Consider the following 18,631-nt stretch of genomic DNA (forward strand, 5'->3'; position numbering starts at 1 on the left):
GTAATTGAAAATATTGGAGCTTAGTTTCTACTGTACATGTGATTCATGTAAATGAGCTGAAACCAACAGTCATGATGGAGCTAAAGTGGTGAAGGTTCATTGCAGCTCAGCTAAGACACACACAGTAACTGTTTGCACATGATCACAATGAAAGCTTTTCTGCTTTAGCTCTGAGGCCAGAAGATGAGTATGTGTGAGGAGGACACCTGTTTATTTGTGTAGTTAATGCAGAATTAGATGATATGAGCTGGCAAACATCAGACAGTACTGTACAACACATTGAAAAGACTCAAGTGAACACAGCAGCAGATATTTGTCTGGACAGAATGAAACCAACAGAAAACCAGAAGCATCTCTGGGGAAATAATGACAGGAATCTTTGTCTTAAATTCTCTGACTTCATCTCAGACTCAGATCTGATTAAGAGATTAACATCTGTCTCATATCCATGTTTTGTCTTGAAGTGTTTGCAGAACTGCTCCAAGGTCAGTTATTGTCTAACCGCAGACCATCCCACACTGTAGTGACCCAGAGTCACTCCATGCTCACAGGTGCTTATCAAAGTGCTGAAAAGGTAAAAGGGTAAATTCCTAAAAGCAGAAAAGTGCTGGGAGCAGTAGCCTGAGGGTGGAGAATGTTCTGCCCAGCAACAGAAGCTTAGAAAACTAATGTGTGATGTATGAAGTTTAGAACTGCACTTGAAACTCTGTTGATGTTCTTCTCTCTTCCTGGATGTTGAAGCTTCTTTACTGATTCCACTTGAGGTGTCTAAGACCAGAAATTGTCACTTTTGCCAGGACACTTTGATGGAGCGTTTAGGATTCTCCCAGTTCTACCTGCAGGGAGGAGACTGAGGCTCCCGAGGCTGCTTCACAGTGAAAGAGTCACTAAACAATTGAGCTGCTGTCTCATGAGGCAGGATCTTGTGTTGAGTAATGGCTTAAATTTGACAAATAAATCATATTTCACAGTGAGTGGAGTCATTAAATATGTCCTCCACTAGTGGTATTTACAAATGGACATGTTCCCATAAATGCTCATATGATACAACTGAGGAAAAAGCCATTTTAAGGAAAAACTCTCTTCTCGCCTTCAGCATCCTGAATGAACAGAGCTTCACCCAGTGGGGACAAATATGATCATTTCTGGCTGAAATGGCAGGTTTTGCACTTTACAACATTTGTTTATAGAATGAAGTTTGTTAAGCCAAATCTTTTTGATAAAATCTTCATAGAGTCCATTTACCTGTTGAGGACCCTGAGGTAACAGTTCCCAGTTCGGCCTTGACTGACCAACCTCTGTGCACGTGTATGTCCCTGCTGTCCTTACCGAGTCCAGAATACAGCAGACTTGCCATGATGAGTTCATTGTTCAAGCTAGAAACCAACCACTGGACTGTCTGGCTCCAGGTTTTCAGTGAGTTTGATCAAAGATTATTTTATTTCTGAATGTAAGGAGGCAAACTATGATCCACTGATGACGTCAGCTTTGTAAAACTCCAACCCTCCATGAATGACGGCGTTGGCGCCTGTAATCCAAGCTACTGGGAGGCTGAGGCTGGAGGATCGTTGGAGCAGCTTCTGTCCTCTAAGCGTTTACTGTCCGTTGGTCCTACAGCGCCTCCAGCTGGAGCAGAGCCGCAGTGACACCAGTGCTCAGATCCAGATCCACAGCAAACTAATGGGTAATTAGCTCTTAATGTGAGTGTTGATGGAGTGGAAAATAATCACAACCCTTGACAAACTGCATTTACACAAGAAAAGACAAACCTGACTGAATATATGTGAACATGTAGAATATGGATTCTATCAAACACAGGACGTCACACACACTGGATTATGGTGAAATGAAAAAGTCAAATATGACACTGACATCATCATAAATCAGTTTCTGAACACCTCAGCTCAGTGTTTAGAGTGAAGATAAAGACTCAGACATGAGGTTAAATCCATAACTGATCAATAATCTAATCAACCAAGAAGCAGCAGTTTACTCTGAAATGGGACTGAAATGATGGAATTCAAATTAAACCTGTTTAACAGTCACAATTGCTTTCAACTGTTCTCCTGCCTTTTAAAATCCCAGCTCTCCCCTTGATTCAGGTCATTGTTTCTGTTGTATCTGTGCAACTGCCTGTTTCCAAGTCCACCCGTCTCATGGTTTTGACTCCTGGCTTCTGGCCATGTGGGTTTCTGTAATCTGAGTCTTGGTCTGAGGTTTGTTTTGATTTTTATTCAGTGTCAGCTACTTTTTGTTAGCGTGTTTTCACCTTGTTAACAATGTTACATTGATGTTTAGTCTGATCCTCTTTTTGCAGTGTCCGGGTGTTTTTGTTCAAACCCTCACAAGTTAATTCCCTCCTTAGTTTTTTACAGAAAAGATTTTCAAGTTCTACTACTGGTTAATAAATCCCTCAATAATGTGCAGCCAAAACACATTTCTGATCTCCTTAAATAAGAAAAACTCAGCAGTCAGCTGGTAGAAGTCCATCCATCAGCAGCCTGCTTCTCTTGTCTAGGGCTGCAGGCTTCTGTAGCCAATCCCAGCCGTCATTATCCAAAAGGCAGAATCCACTGGTGATGGGCCGACAGTTGATCACACACACAAATATTCAATATTGTATGTTTCTGACTCATATGAATGAGTTTTAAATATGAAGTCATTAACATTTCAGACCAATCCAATCTGAAATTTCAGAATTTTCAAATTCAGATTTCTGTTCAGCTTTGTGTTACAGCGCCACCCTGTGGATTGATGGAGTATTGCAGAGGAAGTTGACGTTGCATGTGAAAGGTTTCTTCCTCTCTGAAGTTTACTCTGAAATGATGAAATTCAAATTAAACCAGTTTATTACAGCAACTGATAGAATTAAACTAGAAAACTGTTTGGGTTAAAATAAGTTTAGGATGAGGTTATAAGTATTAAGGGGAAACATGTCAACAGACTTGAACACAACAGCTCATTCTGTGACCTGTTTGACAAAGACAAGAAAACCAAATCTAATGGTTTCTAAATGTGAAGCCTCAGGTTCACTTGAAAGGTCCAAATGGTGGAACAATGTTTACTCACCCATTCCTCAGTCACAAACTGGCGTCTGGTAACTGTGTCCAAGTCTAAGCTCAACTTTCAAAGCCAGAACAAATCACCGACATACCTGTAATTCAAACTTTCCAACACTTCAACTGATGAAAAATGAATCCAAGAAACCACAACGATGATACAAAAACTAAACAAATACCCTGTTCATTGTAGGAGCATCAATCAATCAGGTGGGAAGAGAATCCAGTGTTCACTGACTGTAATGTTGAGAGATTTAAGAGACAATAACAAAGGACAAAATCTGAACATCATCATCATCATGATGGAAAAACATTTAGACTTTTTCTCACATTGAGACAATTAAATGTTGAACAATTGAAACATTTTTCAAGTTTGAACAAAGATTGAATTAAAAACAAAGTGAGAACGGAAATGTTGAAAGTGGTGGAACTTTGTCAGTGTGACCGTTTAATTCCAACAGAAAATGGTGACTGGTGGATGAAGACAGAGACAGATCCATATATAGATCCATGAGAGGAAACGTTGTGTGTTACAGACTTTCTACATGTGCTTTTTGTCTATATTTATGCTGGTGTATGTATTTCTAAAGGTCTGTACATGTAGATACACATACAGGAAGAAATCAGCACACAGTGGGTTTTCTTTTTGACTTTTATTGATATTACTGGAAATAATTCCTGATTCTATGAGGATTTTGGATCCAAATCTAAAAAAGCTGAAAATTCCAAATGTGTCAGAATGTGAAACAATGCAGGAAGCTCAGTGTGGTGTTAAGGGGGGTGCAGCTGGGTGATACAGGCTGTTCCTATCTGCCTGGAGCTAATGCTCATTTATTAGGGACATGTTCAAACCTATTTCTCAGGAAATGAATCAAACATGTGATTCAGTAGAAAAACAAAGAGACAGTTGTAACAATACAATTCAGTGGAATTCAGAGTTGATTGGATTCAGCTGATATTCAACTTTACTTTAGCTCCAGTTTGACAGGAATCAAGTACTTTCACCTAAGTACTATATGTAACTACACTTTTGTTGTACTTTCCATTTCCCTCAACTACAATCCAGAGATAAATATTGTACTTTTTCCTCTGCTACATTAATCCGACAGCTTTACTTTGCAGATGCAGATTCTTTGTCCAAAATAGAAGCAGCTACTAAATCATGTGTTATTATGGACGATCTGCTGTCAGTACATAAAGTTCAAATCAGCTCCAGCATTAGTGATGTTCACACATTAATACATCAATAATTATTATCCAATAATGCAACACAAACCATTTGGAAACAAACTATTCTAAACAAAGTCCCAGATTTTCACTGTACAGCTGTACGTCCTCGTAAATGAAACAAAGTTAGCTCATTGCTTCAGTTACTTCCTGTTGTCATTTCTTTACCAACTTCCCATGTTGCATTTAGCTGCCAACGTATCAGAAATGAACGTCAGCTCAATGACTGACTCTGTACCAATTCTCACATTAGTTCTTGTTCCACTTCCATCGTTAAGGCACTAAATGTTTCCTCTCCGTAAGTTCTTCCATCACCATTTCCCTTTTCCTCATTACAATTACCCCATACTGAACTATGTGCATTCAAATCTCCACAACATACAACGTTCTCTCTGAAATAAACCATCATTTCATCTCCTGCCTCCACACAAAGCTTCTTGCAGAGGTTATAAACATGAATCATCTTAATATTTCCATCTTTCGTCCAGATTTCCACCATGTATTCCAGCTGTAGACCTTCCCTCAGTGCTCTGTATTTCCCATTGTAAAATAATCCATTTGTCCTTGTGCTTCAAGCCTTTTATTAATATTTTCCCAGGAGAGATCTTTTATTCACAAACATTTCTCAGCTCCCTTCACAATTATTGCCATTTTCTCTGTTTGGTGTTTGACTTGATCAGTGCAATAATTGATCACATAGACAATAAACCGAACCATCTTCTCTCCTGTCTGTGTTGTATTTTCTCTCTCTGAGCTCCTCAAATGCTGTTTTGTGCTTCACTTTGCCACTTTCAGTCTTTCCTTGAACCCTCTTCACTGCTTCTGTGTAGCTTATGTTGTTCACTACTGTAACCTGCTGAGTTTCCACTGCCCTTTTTCTAACTTCACAACTCTGTGCTGACCAGCACAATTGCAACATTGTTCCTGCACATTATCTCCACGGCCTTCAGCTTTATGATCACCTCCATATTTGGGACTCCTTTGCCAAAACTGCTGCTTTTTTCTCCATTCTCTGTTCTCAGCAACCGTTTAATCCTGCTCACCTCCATGAAGACTCCGTTTGACTTATTCCAAATCTTCATCTACAGGAACACCTGCTATTACTCCTCGAGTCGCCAGATTTTCACCAAGAATCCTTCTTTCACACACAACTTTTTAGCAGATATTTTCAACCTGCACATCTTCATTTCTCTGTTCTTCTGTTTGACATATTAGCAACAGGCTTCCATCCCTCAGAGTCTTGGCCATTTCCACCTTTCCTCTCTTTTTTTCACTTCCCTAGACAACACTATTGGACTGAAGCTGATATGCTCATCTTCCTTTCTGGATTTAATGACTACTTTTATCTCCTCTCTCATAAGCTTCCTACCAACAATTCTGCTCCCTTCATCTGAACTGATGTCCTCCCGGCTCCTTTTACTTCTCTGGCTGTTTTTCTTGTGTCCCTTTCCACTAAACACTGAGGTCCAGTCATCAAAGTTCATGTCATCCTGATCCGGTGACCAGTTTATGCAACAGCCAAGTTCAGTTCCAGGCCAGAAAATCTCTTTGAACAGTTCTTATTCGCCCAACCAACTTAAGGCGTCTCAATGGACTGAGTCTGTGCGTCCACAGCCGTGCTCTTCATCCGTTGGTGTCAGATTACAGCGAACAGGTAACGGGATCAGTGACAGTATCCACTGTTGTGGATGCAAATAAATAAGTCAAATAAAAATCTTATTTATCAACTGTAATCTGGATTTTTCTCAGAAAACTAATTGACTTTTAGTTTCAGTGTTTTAACCTGGTTCAGGCTTCAGTTTGGTAAATAATTCTGGTTTGTGTTTTACAACATTTTTGTGTCAGTGACATAAAAACACAAATGGAGATTTTTCCAGAAAAATTCCAGACAAATTCCAGAAAAAGTAGGACTTTTTTCTAAAATGCAATAAAAACATAAATGTGTCATTTGTTCGTTCATTTGAAGCTTTATTTATGTAAAAAAGCACAAAGAACAGATTTTGGCTGTTTTCCTCCACTGTTGTTTGTTTATTGTATGAGACATTTTCTTGTTGAATCTTTCTCTCACAAAGCCTTTGGAGCCTTTGCTGGATGCTCCTTTTACACCCAGTCATGATCCTCTCACCTGGTACCAGTTCACCTGCTCGTGATGGATTCATCATGGTTTCACTCTTATTTTGTCTCCTCTAAACTTCTGACTGCAGACGTGAAACTTGACATTTGATTCTATCACAAAAGACAAAGCAGATATTGGATTAAAGACCAGAGGGGATCCGGTTTTTACTGTCACGGCTCTGGGTCGACCTCTTTCAGGAGCTTAGTGTGATCAGTTATTCTTGTCCTTTATTTCTGAATGTTTTGAACCACTTTTTTATAAAAAGTTTTGTTTTTTTCTGCTGCTGATGATGTTGATGTCCTCATTATTTTTGTAAAGGACTAAACTTTAGAGAATAACTAACTCATATCTTCACTCATGTTTGTGCTATAGAAAACTACGTATGGAGGTCAAAACAAGTTTTTCTGTAGATGCAGAAATATCTGAGCTTTCAGTGTTTTTATGCCATGTCTGTCTTCAGTTTGATATCAAACACGATTTGTTCAAGGATTAGGTCATTTGGTTTGACGACCGGAGTAAGGTGACAGTCAGAGAGGGTTTCAAAATAAAGGGAAATTTATTATAGGGAGTTAGGGGAATGTGAACAGCAAAATAAAAATGACTCCATAAGGAGGATCAAGAATTACACACCGTGTAAATTAATAAATAAATCCAAAGACAAACCTAAATACCAAAAGGGGAGGACAAGCTAAAGTAAACAGTGTAACAGAAGAATAACCAAACCTTAGACCAAAAACAGACAGAGTCCAAAAACGGGAATCAGGCAGAGCTGAGAAACAAGGGAGATCCGGGAGCGTCCAATACAAACAGGGCGTTGCAAACCAACAGGGATCAAACAACGCAAGACGAACCGGCCCCGAACTGAGGGGAAAGCCGGGTTTAAAAGGACAAGGGAACAGGAGAAACTAATCAGGACTAATGAAGTAAAGAAACCTAAACAGACTAGCAACAGGAAGTGACACAGGAAGGACAACAAAATAAATAGAAATAGGAAATAAATCTGGGAAAAACGGGGACAAACTAATCACAAGAACAGGATTGTGACACCATCAGCCTCCACAAAGTGCTCACCAGTATTTCTGGAGTTCACACAGTTTATGTAAAACCTCTGATTTGTGTTTTTCTGCTTTTCACTGTTTGTGACACATAGATTTTCTTGTCTTTGTCTGTATCAGACATCTTCTCCTCTCTCTTTGTCCTTTATGTGTGTTCACTTTAAAGCAGTTGTTCATTTTCAAAATAAAATCATTTCTTCATCATTGATTTATTATTATCAGACACTTCATTCTCACATTTTTATGAGCTGTAAGTTACAATTTGATTTTCAGGAAATGTCAAAGACATGTTTATGACTTTAGAGACTTAAAAAATAAATAAAGTCTCACAGTGTATTTTGTCTTTTGTAGATTTGGGTGAGTAATGTGACATTAACAGTATTTCTACTAAATGTTGGAAACTCATCAACCTGCTGTAACATGAACATCTTCAAACTCCCATAGACTCAGTTTGTCCCTTAAACGTAAAATCAAATGGGAACTGGTCCTGACAGAATCACTAAGTGAGGTTTACAAAGAATGAAGAATATAGAAATCAGCTGCTGTCTCTCAGAGAGGACGACCACCAGAACCTGCTCCGTTTTAAGATCCTACATTAGACTGAAGGTTATTAGCATGTTCATAAAGAACAAGCTGTTAACACATGGAGGATGAGAGAGTGCAGGCAAAGATGAAATCATCACTTCACTGCATGTTGATCAGCCACTGACAGGGGAAACATGTTGTCATGGTGATGACATCTGCTTCTTGTGATTGGACCCACATCTATAAAACAGAGAAACTGATAATGAGTATTGTCATGTCAAAAATGACAATATGTGAATCAGTAAAGAAGCTTCAACATCCAGGAAGAGAGAAGAACATCAACAGAGTTTCAAGTGCAGTTCTAAACTTCATACATCACACATTAGTTTTCTAAGCTTCTGTTGCTGGGCAGAACATTCTCCACCCTCAGGCTACTGCTCCCAGCACTTTTCTCCTTTTCTGGAAACCTTTTCCCTTTTCAGCACTTTGATAAGCACCTTGACTCTGGGTCACTACAGTGTGGGAAAGTCTGCTGTTAGACAATAACTGACCTGGATATGAGACAAAGTTTGAACAACATTTAACAACTAGAGAAAACACAAGCATTAACATTTAATAACTAGAGATTTTCCATCACAGTATAAGTACACACAGTACACAGCAAGTACTCCATATCATAAAGGAGAACAAAGTGTTTCAGTATTTATGTGAGAATAAAGCCTGCAGCAGTTTACAGCTTAAAGACCAGAGAGAAACTTCCTGTAGAAGCTCGGAAACAAGTCATAGTTTAGGATTAAATCTGAGGGAAAAGACCAAAGAAGGACTTTTTATTTGTAACATTCTCCAACACTTCCTCTGTCTTTAGATGCTGTGTTGATAAATTCATTATAACGTCCAGCTGTAATTCCATCAGTACAGTTTAGATGTTAAATGCTCCAAAATGTTCAACAGCAGGAAAAAACCCAACAATGTATTTGTTAGACAGAATAAATTAATAATGAAAATCTACAGTTTGGATTCAAATCTCCATTCATTAGTTTAATATTTGTAAGTAAAGTTCAGAATAATTCAGACAGTTTTAGTGTTGGTCTGATTGTGATAACATGTGGCTCCAACTTCCTGAACATGTTGATCAAATCTGTATCTGACAAACTGAAAACTGACTCTGACACTTTGCTGTTCAGCAGCTGCTTGATCCAAATACTGAAGCTCACAACTGTGAAGCTGATTCTGCTTCATTTAGTGATCTGAGAGAAGTTCAGAGACACATCCTGTTCACAATCTGATGTAACATGAGAATCAAACACACACACAGGTAAAGTCACCTGAGAGGGGGCGGAGCCACACTGACCATGGGATCCAGTTACATGAGAACAGGGAGGGAACACAGCCTCCATTTAGGAGGCAGAAGGAGGAAAAGTGAAGACTGAGACAGGGTGAGTGTTAATCCAACATTACTATTATTTTACTGTCCAAGTCTCTGAGTCCGTTTGTCCCTGAGGACAATAGAGGACACAACACACACTGTCTACTGCTGTTTATATGAAGAGGCTTTGGAAAAAAACAAGGACAATGAAAATGTTTGTGTTTCCTTTAAGTGAGGTCAGGTAAGGACCATTGAGGTTGAAGTTGTGTGTGTGTGTGTGTGTGTGTGTGTGTGTGTGTGTGTGTGTGTGTGTGTGTGTGTGTGTGTGTGTGTGTGTGTGTGTGTGTGTTTTGCGTTTGTGTCTTGCGTTTGTGTCTTTTTAGGTGTGAACAAACCTGTTTGTCCTGATTCTTGTTCTGGTCTCATAGTCTCTGTTACTGGTTCATCAAGATCTGTACAAACAGACACATACAGTTGCTTCTATAATAACAAACTGCAGTCACATGCGTTTTTTAGGGAACAGAAACCCATGTTTTTCTGCCAACATAATGAGGACGTTGACAATAATGTAGATATGTCACTAATACATTAATACTGAACATACAGTTGTGTACAAAGTTTTCATCCCCCTCCATGTCATGTTAGTGTAAAGATGCATTGTTTATATACACTTATGATATATTCACTTGATTATTTTTCATTTATTAATGAAAATAAATCAACATGGCTCCAACTAAGTGAAAGTGAAACTCGCAGCAGAAAAAACAATTGCAGTACAAATGACACAAATCAAAATTTATGAAAATACCGTCAGATAAGACTTCTGCATGTTAATGTGCCCGCTAATACTAACAAGCTCTACTCCTCTCGACCACTGCCGTAACTATGATAACGTTTAAACATCCCTTCAAAATAAGATACAGATACGCCACAAAAACGAATATAATTTTTAACTCACGATAACAACAAATCAATGGGAGCCCTGAGCTTGTTTCTCTGCAACGAGACGGTCCCATCTGGGAGTGATGGGACACAATGACACCCGAAGTGTGTTGCTTATGTCCAGTCTGCTCCGTTGTTTGGTTTTGGTTGCTGTCACTGCAGAAAAACCCCGCTTCACACAGACAGGATGTCGGAAATAGCAACAGTGTTTTCAGTGCTGTGGTGGCGATCACAGGGTTTTCTGCCATGACTTTAATCCAGAACACCGGCAGAGTTGCTGTCTCTAACATCCTTTTAAGGCCGCCGTCATTTGCGATCTCCAGCAGCTGATCTTCTTCTTCACAGACTTGCTGGATTCACCTGGTTTGTAGACAAATGGGTCGCGGATCCATTCCTTGCCAGTTCGTGCGTCTTTTGTGGTTGGGAAGTGGCGCTCGAACTCCTTTAAAAGCAAAGACAGGTGATCGTGCACCAGCTGGGAGAATTTAGGCTCCGTCTCACCCAAAATCCCCGTTAATGTTTGAAACGTGTCCAATATGCCTCCGTTCACGCGCCGTCCCCACAACCTAGACATAACCAGATGTGCTCCACCACTGTTTCCATGCCCAAGCAAAAACCAGACCAAGTGTTCTGAACGGTATTTTATTTGCTTCGGATGTGAGCAGTGCACAGAATCAGAATGAGCTGTTCAATAAATGAAGAGTGTGGATCTGTTGTGTAAATGAGACCAAAAATATAACTGGGACAGATGAGGACAGAGCAGAGACGGTGACTCACACTGTTAGTAGTTCACAGTTGCAGTGGGACCAGAGAGGAAGGGAAACTACAATAACAGGAAATGTGGAGCTGCAAGAGGAAAACATGGATCATTTATTCAACATACAGAACTGAATCGTGCTCTGAGTAAAACCAAGACCTCAGCTCCAGATAAAGGTCAGATCTTTGTTATATTATGGTCCAACAACTTAACATTTGAAGACATTTTACAGGAATCATATAAGTTTGTGAGGGGAGAAAGTCTCCACAGCTGGAAAGAAGCAGCTGTAATTCCTAAGATTGTAGACAAACGGAGGATTATAGACTGATAGTGTTAATTCTTATGTCTGCAAGATAATAAAGAAAATGATAAATGAAAGATTTCGATTTTATTTAGAGGACAAGAATCAAATTTAGAGTGGATTTAAAGAGGCAGAAGTACCATGATCCTGCTTTATATGTAGAAGCTGAAATAAGAGAAGCACAGTAAAGAAAGAAAAATAGGGTTAAAGGCTGTTTGTATGAATGGATTAAAGATTTTATGGATAAAGAATTAAAGTAGCAATATTGAAGCAGTATTCAGGAAGCTGTTGTTGAGAATGGAACACGACGAGGTGGTGTAGTGGGGTCTGTATTATTTTCCATTATAATAAATGCTGTTTGTTGAACATGGATCATGGATGAGGGTCATTAATGTGGGGGTTTTATAGTGTTAGTGGAAAAAACAAAGACCATGTTTTTTATGAGAAAAAGAATTAATAGTCATTTCAATCTGAAATTATATAATCAAGAATTGAAGAGCGTAAAATGAACTTTGTTTCTAAAATTTGATCATTACCTCACAATTATATGTGACGTGTTTTATCCCTCTAACCAGTATTTTACAAGACTTGATAGAACCATGAACTCCTCCAGTGAGACTCTTACTGGAAGTAAAAGCTTCTGGGAGAATTTTTGTTTTCTCCTCTGTTTTCATTCTCTCCCTGAAATGAGAAAATGTCATATTTAACAGAGCTGACAGTGACAAACTACATTTGATCACATTTCATATTGAATAACTGTGATCATTCTGCTTCACTGCTAATCTTTAATGTTTAACTTAATAACCTGGCTTTATGTTTTTTTAGTTGTATGAATGTAAATGTACTTCTACAATTGTATTTAATATACTGGACATATGGCACCATGTTTGTTTCTGTGTTTGTATTCAACATCTTATTATAGATTATTAAAAAAAGAACAACTCGTGATTTCCAGTAACTGGAAATGAGACGGTGCTTTCAAAGCTCTTCGGAGATCAGGACGTTTACAATTGGCTCAGTCTGGTCTAAGCCATATGAGTAAATGTTATTTAAACTTACCGTTGTGTTAAATCTGACTAAATAAATGCAGCTCTGCTGACGCTGCACATTTTCACATGGTGTCTGATGTAAATCTATGATTAGAAGACAAGAAGATAAAACAACTACCCTCCAATCAGACATGGTGATTGTTACATTTCCGCCGTGACTCGTGGAACTGCATAAACTTGGACGTTTGTGATTTCCGATGGTTCCAAACGCAGCAATAAACAGAAAGTGCGCAGTTAGTTCAGACGCCATTTGTAAAAACTTTGTTTACAGCTGAGTTTTAGAAGCTGAATTAGAATCTTAATTTTGTGTCGACAGAGCAGGACGAGGAAAAGTGAAGGCTGAAGAAGGGTGAGTGTTAATACAATAATATTATTGTAGCGCCCCATGGCTAACTACCTAATCGGCTAGCATGGATGCTAGCAGGCTAACGCAAGAGCAACTTATCCAAAATGGCAGGCAGAAGGCAGAGCACTGTGCTCTATCCACTGCACAACTCCAAGTACCTCAAGCTGCTTAACAGGAAGCATGATAGGATAGCTGTTGCCTGTTTACAGCTACCTCTATCAACAGATATTGCTGAGTTTTAAATTATATTTTTTTTAACACACAACAGTGGCCGGTCAGCGTGTTGGCTACACTTATACACAGCACTTTCCTTCACGGTGCCGGACAACACATACATCACGTATAACAAAACCAGAACGTCTGAACACACCTAATAACACTAATCTTAACACAAATTATGCACATTAAACACTTTAAACACATAGCACTATTAACATGCCTATTACCCGCAATTCCCCGGGGCTCACTGTGCCAGCCCCCAAACTGACCCACTAGCCAGGCCGTTACAGTATGATTTGACTGTCAAAGTCTGTGAGGACCATAGAGGAAGAGAGGAGGGGGCTGTTGTTAGGTGGGGCCACACTGCACAAAAAGCTCCAACACTACAGTGATACAGAATAATGAGTGTGTTCACATGGACTGAAGGAACCAGCTTCTGGTTTCCTCAGGTACATTTCTTTCTGTCCAACTGAGCATGTGTCTCCCTTTGTCCTTTCTGTCCCCCTGCGCTGTAACGTTACTAACACACGTTTTCTGTTACTGTACAGTTCAAATCTGTGATCCAGGCTTCACAAATGAGTGGGATGGAGGAGAAAGCAGGTTACTCTGCTGCTGCATGATACACAGATTTCCAGTAACCAGCCTTAGAAAGTGTCTATAAAGATGCTGTCAGCTCGCTCTCATTGGCTGTTGCAGGTTTTTACCTTTGCTCTACAGGATTTCAAGGTGTTTCTATGAAAGCTGATATTGGACATTGATTTTGGAGCCTGGATTTTGGCGTCTCAGTGTCTGCAGTGATTTGCAGTATGTGCTCAGTGTTACACATTCTGATCCTGATCCTGTGTCTTCACAACTGATCTGACTTGTTGTTACTGAGACGTCATCAGATGCTTTGGAAAACCTCAGTCAGTGTTTGTCTTTCACTGTCCAGGCCTTCTGGACAGTGAAGTGTCAAATCAACATGTTGCTGATGATTGTCCCTTATTTTGCACTTCTACAGTCAGGTTGTGGTTGCAGCATGTTTAATGATAGTTTCCAGGTGTCCCTCTTCCCAGCAATGATTTCAAGCTCCTCCGGTGGGATTCCAAGGTGTTCCCGTCCAGGTGAAACCTAGAATCTCTCCAGAGTCTTCTGGGTCTACCCTGGGGTCTGCTACCAGCTGGACATGTCTGAAAGACCTTTAATGTGAGTCCCCCAGTGTGTGCACTTGGACCAGGTCTCATTGATCCATATGATCACAAAGATCACAGGTTACCAATAGTACTGATTGTTCTTTTGATTGTACTTTTACTGAAATCACTCTATAAATAACTCATCTTGTCCCAGTGTCTGAATGGTGACGATGGAGAAGGATCTAGAACAAGAAAATGGAAAATGTCCATGTTAGCGGTTGTCTCCTGCTACTAACTGAGGATGTGTCTTTGTCTCTACAAACTGTCCAAACTGGAGCTCGTGAAGCTTGAACTGGTTTTTGATGCTTTGTAGTTTTGCTTCCATGAGATGTTGCTTTCAGCTGCCATCAACAATGTCTGACGTCACTCAGTCACATGTCATTTAGAGTTCTGTCCTCAAACAGCATCATCTGAATAGAGCAGCTGGATTCGATTCAAACTCACTACAGATTGTAGTGACTCATGTAGAGCAGGATGATCATTTACTGTGTGACACAGGTTTGATTTGTCAAATGCTGCCTCACAGCACTGCTCACTCAGCCTGTCATGCAATGGTCCACACGTCAGCCACTGACCTGTTTCTGTGGCCTTTCTGAAGCACAGAAGGAACTTGGATGGAACAAGGGTTCATTGCTCAAAGCGTTTCAACACAGTCCTCTTTGGTGACATCTGGTGGCCAAAAGTATGAGGAGCAGCTTGAATCTCCAACTTGACGTGAACGGCTTCATTATGCTGTGACTCTACAGAGTTGAGTTGACAGCTTCTGTTTAATATCACGTGTCAGTTGTGTCTGATGTCGTGCTGTCGTTGTGCTGCTTTGAACACGTGAAAAAACAATGTTCTGTTTATTTGATTCATAAATCATTTGGATGAAGAAGCTTTCCTTCATGGTGTGGTCTCCCTTTGCTTCTTGACGTTTGGAAACATAATAGATGAAAAACATTATCTCTAATAATGTAACATCATCTTCTAATAGACTGGGAGTGAGCTTGTGCTGTGAGGTTCCTGCCTCCACGTGCTTATGTGCATGAAATGCAGTTTAGTATCTAAGCAGAAATATCCAGTGTCTACAGTCTGTACACGATAACACATGAGTCCACTATGAAGCAGGAGCCCAATATCTCAGCTCAGTGGGTTTCTCCCCTGCTGTGATCCCAGCAGAGCGAAAGGGGCTTCAAATAGTCCAAATGGACAAATAGTATTGTTGTGATTTCATTTACGGGTTTTTTCTTACTTATTGACCAGTAGTTTGTGTTTGCTGTGATGGAAGTTCTTTCATTTATTTTCTACTTTTCACATGGAGAGCAGCTGTAAAATAGCTAATAAACAGTGATAGAAAGATTTAGACAAATGAAAAAAATGTTTCTCTGATCACATTGATCCAGTTCTAATTTCTGGCTCTGTGTCTTTACTCTGCATATAGTGATGAACCTAACATGGTCCATCACATCAGCAAATGTGACACAACAGTAAATATTACTTCTGTTAGGGTTTAGTTTTTTTGTTCAAATGCTGCTGGAAAAGTCAGTGACGTCTTGCTGCCAGTGTCAGAGACAATGGTTCACACGTCAGCCACTGACTGTAGAAGTTTGAGTAAAGAATCCACATTTTTGTGTTTCCTCCATAAAATCAGTGACTTCTCTGAGAGCATCAGACCCAGAATAAGCCCAGATATGTGATCCACAATCCATCAGCACTGGTCCAGAGTGTTGTAGTGTTTTTTCAGTGAGCTGTAGCTGCAGGAACATGAGTGTGTGTCAGACAGCAACAACAAGACACACACAGCAGTGAACATGAAGGATTTAAACACAGATGGAGATTTGACTTCAGCTGCTAGTTAGTAGCTTTGGACAGAAGGTGGAGCTGCTGCATTTGTCCTTTTGTTACCTACAATCATGTTTTACTAGAAAAGTATCACATGTGTAGAGAATGAATGAAGTGGTTAAAGTGATTAGAAATGTGATGTGTCATCAGTCTTTGACCTAATGCTGTACTGTGTGTGTGTCATGCTGGAATGAGGAAGTAACGTGGAGGCTGTGCAGACACACACAGCTGGAGAAAAAGGGAACTACCTTTACTAAAATACAATGATGGATCATAGCAATTAACAAACCTGTGGAGCAGGAACAGTGTCTGGGGAGACATGAGCTGATGTTGTTGGGACTGGATCAAGTTATAGATACGTGGTTACCATCTCTCTCTGACCTTTAACCTTTGCTTATACATTACTGAGCTGTAACCTACTCGCTTCCTGTTTATTTCAGTCAACATGATAAACAATCTACTGCTCAGTACGTTTGGAAAAGTAACTTTGATGTACTATCCTCCACCTCACAGGTCATAAATGACCAAACCTTTACATGAATCTCATAACAGCTGGTTTCATTGAGTGATGGATAAAGTGTCACTTAGTTCACTCTTTACTTATAACCAGCGGTTTGAACTACAAACAGCTGCTCACAGGCTCCAGATGAATCAAGGTGAACTTTGGTTTTGTCAAGTTATTTTTTTTTATCTATGTGATGGTTGATGACATGTTGTGTCTGGTGGTGAGTGGATGATTGTTGAACAACCTGAAGCTCCTCTGTTGGTGCAGTATGTGATGATGTGCTGCCACCTGCTGGCTGCTCCCTGTGACTTCCTGTCCACAGAAAACAGCTGATAGCTTCAGCTGGACTTTACAAAAACACTGATGGAGATGACGATTGAACATCATCAAAGTCTCTCTCTCTCTCTCTCACTCACTCACTCACTCACTCACTCACTCACACTCTCTCTCTCTCTCTCTCTGTGTCATGTGATTTCCTGTAGAGAGGAAAGAGAAATGAACAGTGTGCAGATAGTTCAGACTGGACAATTTGAAATCAACCGAGCAGAGAGAAGAAAAGTAGAAGCTGAGGCAGAGTGAGTGTTAACACAACATGATTATTCTCCTAGTTAAGTGTCTCTGTGGATTTAAAATGATCCATCTATTCATGCTTGTGAGTGTGTGTCAGCCTGATGCTCCAGCCATTGAGCCATCAGGCTGCATTGGGACATATAGAGGGCTGCATGGGACCCAGTCATGGTCAGGGGCCCTTTTTGGCATCAGTGAATATATTATGGTTTTACCCTAAAATATTTGAACAGAAATGAATTATTCAAGATTCAACAACTTTATTGATCCCATAGGGAAATTGTGCTGCCTGCTCTGTGTGAAAAGTAGAAAAGAAAGGAAAAAATCTAAAACCAAGACAATGAACAAGTACAAACTACTGATCAATAAGTAAGAAAAAAACCTGTAAATGGAATAAAAACAATACAATTTGTCCATTTGGACCATTTAGTCCCCCTCCTTTTTACAGAAGGGGGGAGTTGAACAGTTGAATGTCCACTGGGAGACAGGATCTCCTGTGTTGTTCTGTGGAGAACTTGACTGTGATCAGTCTCTGGCTGAAAGTTCTCCTCTGTGCAGCCAGTTCACAGTGGACTGGGTGGGAGGGAGGAGTTTGGACGACATTCTCCTCTCAGCCACAACATGCAGAGGGTCCAGCTTCTCCCCCAGAACAGAAGCAGTCGTCCTCATTAGTTTGGCCAGTCTGTTACTGTCTGCTCTGTGTTCTGCATTAAGTGTCCAGGTGGACACCCAGGTATTTGTGCTCCAAAGCCACTTCCACCCCCTCTCCCCATAGGGAGAGAGGATTGACAGGAGTCCCAGATTTCCTGAAGTCCACCACCAGTTCCTTTGTTTTACTGATGCTGAGCTGGAGATGATTGTGCTCACACCAGTTAACCCAACTGTCTACAATGCTGATATCATGATGCTCTGTGACATCTCCACCCTGGATACATCCAACAACCACAGAGGTTGTAGGATGTGTGGCTAATGAAAAGTATTGGAACAGTGAGGCCAATTCATCTGTTTGTGTTCTGGGAAACTGTGTGAGTACTGCTGGTACTGGCTGTTACTCAGCAGACTAACCAAACGTTCATGCACAATTTAAAGGAGATTGGTATGAAATTGCCACAATCATGTAATTTGTGTATAATGCAACTTTGCAACAACATACTTGCTCCTGGTTTGTGTTGTTAATGCTGTTTCATTGGTCAAATCAGGTTTTGCTTTGATTTGCACAATACAAAGACAAATAATCGTAGTTTTTAGGTCTTTCAGAAAATGATTTGTCAAGTGAGTGTGTATCTTAGTGTGTTCTGCTGTAATCAGTGTGTCATCAGTGCCACCTGTTGATCCCCCTGCTGTCTCCCCATTGATTGGGAGGAGAGCAGATGAAGGAGTTGATTCTCTTTTGGTTGGAGGTTAGAGGTAACACTAGTCTGCTGTGTGAGTGAGACTTCAGCGTAAAGAGATTGAATGTTTGAGGATGTTTTGATGGACTTAATGAATGTGCTCCTCTTTTAGCATTGTTACAGTGTGGCCACACAGCATTTGATATAGTCTGTGTGTGTGGGGGATATAGGTATAGGTTTGGTTTTCTGCTGCAGATATGATTATTTTAA

At 40.1% G+C, this 18,631-nt stretch overlaps 1 protein-coding gene and 2 long non-coding RNA genes across 41 annotated transcripts in view; 2 read left to right on the forward strand and 1 right to left on the reverse strand.

The window, feature by feature from the left end:
- LOC137124436 (uncharacterized) overlaps nucleotides 1–18,631 on the forward strand; it is a 274,410-nt gene that overhangs the window by 194,766 nt on the left and 61,013 nt on the right. The gene's annotated exons all lie outside the window — the stretch shown is intronic.
- Nucleotides 6,283–11,899, reverse strand: LOC137124512 (uncharacterized). Of its 2 annotated transcripts, XR_010913958.1 has the most exons (4): nucleotides 11,885–11,899; nucleotides 10,307–11,136; nucleotides 9,744–9,800; nucleotides 6,285–8,222 (listed from the first exon to the last, which is right to left on the reverse strand). It is a non-coding gene; the product is annotated as an uncharacterized lncRNA (long non-coding RNA). The 2 variants fall into 2 exon arrangements; XR_010913957.1 differs by lacking the exon at nucleotides 11,885–11,899 and having other exon boundaries at nucleotides 6,283–8,222; nucleotides 10,307–11,222.
- LOC137124513 (uncharacterized) lies at nucleotides 11,230–16,778 on the forward strand. The gene is made up of 2 exons (XR_010913959.1): nucleotides 11,230–14,147; nucleotides 14,289–16,778. It is a non-coding gene; the product is annotated as an uncharacterized lncRNA (long non-coding RNA).

The sequence above is a fragment of the Channa argus genome, chromosome 3 (genome assembly GCF_033026475.1).
Source record: "Channa argus isolate prfri chromosome 3, Channa argus male v1.0, whole genome shotgun sequence".
In the NCBI taxonomy this organism is placed as follows: Eukaryota; Metazoa; Chordata; class Actinopteri; order Anabantiformes; family Channidae; genus Channa; species Channa argus.